Genomic DNA, 7,291 nt, shown 5'->3' on the forward strand with positions numbered 1-7,291 from the left:
AACGGGAGCAGACCCGAATAGGTATGTCTAGTTATTTTGTTTAAAATTTCCAGCCGTCTGTAAATTCATGTTTGGAAGTTTTTGTCTTGTTTTCTAGTAAATATCTGACCATTCTTAAATCGAGATGCATTTACTTGTTAAGCAAAGTGGCTTAAGATATTATGTGTTGTAATAATTGAAATAAATTCTAAAAAGCAACAGGTTTATATTTAAAACAAGTAAAAATATCTGCCGGTGGGGTAAGAAAAATAAACTTAATTTCTGTTCCAACTTAATGCAATAATAAACTCAATTTAGGTTTATTTCCCTTAAACCACTGGCATATATTTTTACTTGATTTAGGCCTTAACCTATTACATTTTAGAATTTATTTCAGTAAACAAGACTTAAAATCTAAGCCACTTTGCTTAAGAAAATGCATCTCGATTTAAGAATTCTTTTTTACTCGAAAACAGGAAAAAAATACAAAGTAAACGAACAGATGTGGATGTTTAAAACACTTTAACACTTTTTTTTCACTCTACCCTTCATATTACATACTACTTCATATTAGAGTTAAATGCCCGCTAGCCTCCACCCCGAAAGCCAGCGCCTTCGCCGGCTCCCCTTTGGCTGCGTCTATTGCGGTATCGCTTCTCGGCCTTTTGGCTAAGATCAAGTGTAGTATCTGTTCTTATCAGTTTAATGTCTGATACGTCTCCTACCCGGGGACTATACGTTAAATGGATTTTTGACCTTCGGAAATGGAAGCGGAGCTTGCTCCTTCCACTCCATGCATCGACGTGGTATTGCAGTGTTTCCATGAACGGTGCGCTCCCCTTCTCGGGGACAAATAAGTTAGGTAAAAAACAGAATTTGTTTCTTTTGTGCGTGAATGACAGAGTGTTTTTTAATTCGTGTGTTTTAAAAGTGCTGTGTATTCGTTGGCATTATTGGTTTAACGAAAAGCTTGCATGGAAATGAACACGCTGATAACGAAATGTTTTTGTAATGTATTTAATTATTTTCCTTACAGTTTGCGGAGGTGATACCAGGACGAATTAAACAGCCTCGACACAGCTGAAGGCGCAAGAAAATCGTACGAGACAGTTTGGGATGTTAAAAACACCTGAAAACTTTTTTTCCACTACCCTTCATACTACAGCGGTCGAAAAACCACAGCAACGTCGACACGCCTGGAAGCATAGCTGTATTTGTTTAAGACAACGGGTAAAGTATTTTCTTGATTACCTAAATGACTTGCAGTAAGAAAATATTTTAATTTATAATGATAACTCTGTCATCATTTATTCATCCTCGTGTTGTTTTCAACCTGTATGCATTCGTATTTTGGAGGTGACACGATGACGACTTAAACATCATCGACACAGCTGAAAAAGCGAACGAGACAGATTGGGATGTTCAAAACACCTGAAAACTTTTTTTTCACTGTACTACAGCTGTCGAAGAACCACAGCAACGTCGGCAGATCTGGAAGCATAGCTGTATTTGTTTAACTCACAACGACAACGGGTAAGTCATTGAGCCCTTGTGTTTTTATTTATCCACGTTCTAAAATTGCTATGCTTTCGTTGTTTCTCGATTGCTCTGTACATTTCTTTGTTTCTATTCCACGTAAAGTTACTTTGTAATAACGAAACGATATATTGAAATGCGCTATTTAAATCCATTTGATTTAAATTGTTTCACGTTTTTCTCTCTGCACGGTTTAACCGGGCTGGGAACGGAAAATGGGTAGATCTCGAAGAATATTTGGTTTCAGACCTGGCTTCGTGCGCCTTTCCACCTGGTCACACACAGTAATGAAATGGTAGTCGGACGGCCTTCGGGGGCGCCGTCGATGCGATCGGTCACAGGAAGATGCGGCCGTCTGGCCTCAAAGGCTGTTGCTCATACTTACCTGGCAGGGGAGATACCATGATCATGAAGGTGGTTCACCCAGGGCGAGGCTCAGCCATTGCACTCCGGTTGTGCTGACCCTTTGCGAATTCCCCAAATGTGGGAATCTCGACTGCAAAATTTCTGATAGTGGGGGACTGCGTTCGCGCTCTCCCCTGGCCTTTGTGTTAAAAATAGATTCGTTTGTCTTTTTACGGAAAATCCAAGAGACGCCTAACCACGGCACAAGAACGCATTGGTCATCAAAAAGCGGCTATTAAACGACTACATAACTTCTAATAGACCGCGAATATGTGTCTAGGCTAAAACAAGGCTTAATTTGGGCTGTCAGTGAAAATCTAATAGACGTTTGACCGTTCCCCAAGTATAGACTGGCCATTAAATAGAACCACAATCAAACAGCTACATGTCTAAGAGACATTCAACAAAATAATGCTTAGATGATTCTTTTACTTACAATGTAAGCGGTTCTCAGGAATGGCAATCATCCAAACTAATAAATTATAAAGCTTTTAAAAGAAAATGACAACCGTTAAACAACCTAGACAACGTTGGGCAGTACAAAATGCTTAGAAATACAAGACAAAACGAAATATTGTACATGAATGTACATTAAAACAAGCCAACAAATCTGCCAATGGGCTAAGACAATTTTTCTTGAATTAGGTGTTTAAATCTAGATTTGTTTCTAACCCCTTTGGCAGATTTATTTGCTTGTTTTAAGCCCAAATTCACTTAAATTTTATGTTTTTTCTCCCGAAAGGCTAGGCTTATTTTCTTATGTCCTTTTGCTCATCAAAATAATGCATCTTATTTTAAGACTTTTTAGATATTTGCATAGTTAAAAAGGATTTTTTGTGCAATGTATTCATTCATTCGCTACCCTTCATACTACAGCTGTCGAAAAACCACAGCAACGTCGACAGACCTGGAAGCAAAGCTGTATTTGTTTAACTTGCAAAGACAACGGGTAAAGTATTTTCTTGATTACCTAAATGACTTGCAGTAAGAAAATATTTCAATTTATAATAATGATAATTCTGTCATCATTTACTCATCCTCGTGTTGTTTTAAACCTGTATGCGTTCGTTTTTTCTGATTAACACAAAAGAAGATATTTTGAGGAATGATGGTAAACCCACAGCAGATAGTGACCATTGACTTCCATAGTAGGAATAAAAAAATATGATGAAATTTAATAGGTACCATCGACTGTGTGCTAACCATCATTTTTCAAAATATTTTCTTCATCATTTATCACGATACTTCCAAAATATTTTTTTCCTACTATGGAAGTCAATGATAATGTATTTCATTATTTGCTTTACAAGCCTGAAAATGATAGGTTGGAATCCAGGCGACAGGATTCTATGGTAGTCAAAAACAGGCAAACAAGTAAAATAATCACCATTTACTTTTAAAGCATTTTGAAAATTGCTTGCTTATGCTGGGAGTAAAGGTATTTAATGCAGTGCGCATCCTGTTTAAAAGGTAAGGTATGATTCTTTTAAAGCTGACACATTTGCCACATTAAAATAACAGAAATGTACTGTTTCAACATTTTGGAGCCGGTGTGTCTGTGTTCTTGGGGCACATCTAAATGTAAGAGCAGAATTGCTTAATATTCTTCTCTATTTCTTGTATAGGTCAATTATGAGTGAAGAACCGTTCACCAAATGAAGACCACAGCCAGGTGACGGGATTGTGTGGTAATCACAAACAGGTTGAAAATTGAAGTTCTGTGTGTTCTTTTTGTACTTTATTTCTGCAGGTAAGCACCATACCGTAAGCTTCATTCCCTTTATAACAGGCAAGGTTCATACTGTTTTATTCTTTTATACTGTTTTATTTTAAATCATTCAGTAAATGCAAAGTTAAACCGATGGTGTTTTTAATCTAGATTTGAAAGTGCCTACTGTTGAAACACATCTGATCTCATCTGAAGCTGATTCCAGCTATACAGGTTCATACTGTTGTATTCTTTTATACTGTTTTATTCGTACTGTTTTAAATCATTCAGTAAATGCAAAGTTAAACCGATCATACTGTTGTATTCTTTTATACTGTTTTATTCGTACTGTTTTAAATCATTCAGTAAATGCAAAGTTAAACCGATCATACTGTTGTATTCTTTTATACTGTTTTATTCGTACTGTTTTAAATCATTCAGTAAATGCAAAGTTAAACCGATGTGTTTTTAATCTAGATTCAAAAGTGTCTTCTGTTGAAACACATCTGATCTCATTTGAAAGCTGATTCCAGCTACAGGTTCATACTGTTGTATTCTTTTATACTGTTTTATTCGTTCTGTTTTAAATCATTCAGTAAATGCAAAGTTAAACCGATCATACTGTTGTATTCTTTTATAATGTTTTATTCGTACTGTTTATTCAGTAAATGCAAAGTTAAACCGTTGTGTCTTTAATCTAGATTTAAAAGTGCCTACTGTTGAAACACATCTGATCTCATCTGAAAGCTGATTCCAGCTACAGGTTTATACTGTTGTATTCTTTTATACTGTTTCATTCGTACTGTTTCAAATTCTTCAGTAAATGCAAAGTTAAACCGATGTGTCTTTAAATCTAGATTTAAAAGTGCCTACTGTTGAAACACATCTGATCTCATCTGAAAGCTGATTCCAGCTACAGGTTCATACTGTTGTATTCTTTTATACTGTTTTATTCGTACTGTTTTAAATCATTCAGTAAATGCAAAGTTAAACCGATCATACTGTTGTATTCTTTTATACTGTTTTATTCGTACTGTTTTATATTCTTCAGTAAATGCAAAGTTAAATCGATGTGTCTTTAATCTAGGTTTAAAAGTGCCCACTGTTGAAACACATCTGATCTCATTTGAAAGCTGATTCCAGCTACAGGTTCATACTGTTGTATTCTTTTATACTGTTTCATTCGTACTGTTTTAAATCATTCAGTAAATGCAAAGTTAAACTGATGTGTTTTTAATCTAGGTTTAAAAGTGCCTACTGTTGAAACACATCTGATCTCATCCGAAAGCTGATTCCAGCTACAGGTTCATACTGTTGTATTCTTTTATACTGTTTCATTCGTACTGTTTTAAATCATTCAGTAAATGCAAAGTTAAACCGTCGTGTTTTTCATCTAGATTTAAAAGTGTCTACCGTTGAAACACATCTGATCTCTTCTGAAAGCTGATTCCAGCTCCAGGTGGCATATTAACTGAATGCTGATGCACCTTGTATTTCGATTGCTTTGTATGCTTGAAACATGTGAAGAATTGACAATAAATAATCTTTATCAAGTGTTATACATTAAAAAGTGGATAAGTAACAAAAATGTCACTCCTGACAGCTGATAAATTAATGTTTTTTTATAGCACCATTGAGGCGAGCACTTTTCAAGGCAAGATTCTTTATAGAACCTTATAAAAAGTTTCCATATAGTACCAAAAAACGGGTTCTGCTGTGGTTACATGCTGAGGAACCCTTATTTGGTACTTTTTAGGAGCATTTGTCTTAAGAGTGTTGCATAGGTTCGAAACTTTCAAACTTGAAACCAAATAGAAGGGTCACACTGTTTTTTTTTGTGGAGTGGACATGAACAAGCTGCAGGCATTCAAATGTTATTTGTAATTTATTGTCTTATTTCATATTTAAAAAATAGCTATACAACTGGTGTTCCTCAATTTTAGGGCCTATTTTGTTTAGTATATCAGTTTTGTTCAGTTTTTTATGTGCATGCAAAAAGCAATCAGCAGGCAAATTAACTGAAGCTTTACCTTCATGTTCTTTTTGTGTAAGTGATAACTGTTTCTGTATGTATTTTATGTATTTGTATGTTTTTTACACGTATAGAGTGAAATGCACACGGTGAGGAATGGACCCAGACCTTCAGTGCCAGACCTCTGACCCGTTAACCTCCATCCCGACAGCCAGCGCCTTCTCCGGCTCCCATTGCGGTATCGCTTCTCGGCTTTTTGGACAAGAACAAGTGGACACCGGGGACTACAAGTTTAAATGGATTTTTGACCTTCGGAAATGGAAGCGAGGCTTGCTCCGTCCACTCCGTTCATCGACTCGGGCGCTTTCCGGGCACAAATAAGGTGAGTTTAAAACCAGAGTTTGCTTCTTTTGTGCGTGGTTGCCAGTTTGGTTTCCAATCCGTGATCTATATGATGTTGCGCGTTCTATAATATGTTTCTCGTTCGCTCAGTACTTTTGTGTGTTTCTATTCCACGTAAAGCTAACACCAAAACGATTGTGGAGAGCGCTATATAGATTGTTTTCAAAGAAAAAACAACAACGAGAAACAAACCCATGTTAAAATGGGTCAAATTATTTAGGCGGAGCACGCTGTCGCGTTGAACAAAGACAATGGCGCGTGCACACAACGAATGTGTATTGTGGAAAAGTTTGGCCCATATGCAGGTTCGCATGTGTCTTCGGTGGATACTAAAAAGATAAACATCTGCCCGGTGATCTAGTTTGTAGACAATATTTTTATATATGCAATCGAAGTGAATTTAAACAAGCAAAAAATCGGCCAGTGGGGTAGGACAGTTTTTCTTGAAATAGTATTTATGGGAAAAGTTCACGACTTTTTTTCTTACCCTTTAGGCAGATTTATTTGCTTGTTTTAAGCATAAAATAATCATAAACAGGAAAACGAATTGTATAGGCGGAGCACACGGGTTTTTTTTTCGTTCAAAGAAAAAAAGCAGCGTGGCACGAAGGAATGTTTGACTGAAATGGAATTTCGCCCTCTATTTTCCTTACAAACATAAACCAGAGAGAAGGGCCAGATGGCATCGTGTTGTACCTTGTATTCGGTGATTGAAATCGAAAAAAAAATCGAATAGATCTATATATAAACACAATTGTTTTGTTGAACAGAGACAATGGCGGCATGCTCCAGCGTCGCCTATATGCCCATTTCACAAAATGGCGGCTTTGACCGGAAGTAGGGAAAACATTTTACTGTAATGACGGGGGTCGTTGTCCAAAGTGTGCCCATTTGAAGAAGTACATACACGTTTTACTTCTCATTTCTTTAGACTGAATAATTGTTTCTTATTAATTCCAAAGTATGTGACGTGATGATCTAATCGTATGTGTTATTCCTCGTTTGCTTGCATGTGTAACCTTTGGTTAAAGGTATGAAAAGGAACCGACTAGGTCACCTGGGTTATTTATTCACACAGGAAAATAGATTGAACCCAAGAGAAAAAATAAACAAACAAAAAAGTTACAAAAATATGAAAAGGACCCTGCTGGTTCGGATGGGATTAAAGACAGAGACGTGACTCTCCAAAAATAGTACAAATTTATTTTTTACAGAAAGTGCTTAAAAATATTTAAAAGATAAAATTTATGGCCCACCGGTTATTTACCCACAATTGGAGAGACTAGATT

The 7,291-nt window shown here is 36.3% G+C and overlaps 2 non-coding genes across 2 annotated transcripts; both read left to right on the plus strand.

Annotated features, from left to right (window-relative positions):
• The first annotated feature begins 628 nt into the window (after positions 1–628).
• Positions 629–819, plus strand: LOC141363480 (U2 spliceosomal RNA). The gene has a single exon (XR_012368972.1). It is a non-coding gene; the product is annotated as a U2 spliceosomal RNA (small nuclear RNA).
• A 1,073-nt stretch (positions 820–1,892) lies between these two features.
• LOC129434913 (U1 spliceosomal RNA) lies at positions 1,893–2,057 on the plus strand. The gene has a single exon (XR_008641030.1). It is a non-coding gene; the product is annotated as a U1 spliceosomal RNA (small nuclear RNA).
• The last annotated feature ends 5,234 nt before the right edge of the window (positions 2,058–7,291 follow it).

This window comes from Misgurnus anguillicaudatus, unplaced genomic scaffold, assembly GCF_027580225.2.
Source record: "Misgurnus anguillicaudatus unplaced genomic scaffold, ASM2758022v2 HiC_scaffold_34, whole genome shotgun sequence".
Taxonomy (NCBI): Eukaryota; Metazoa; Chordata; class Actinopteri; order Cypriniformes; family Cobitidae; genus Misgurnus; species Misgurnus anguillicaudatus.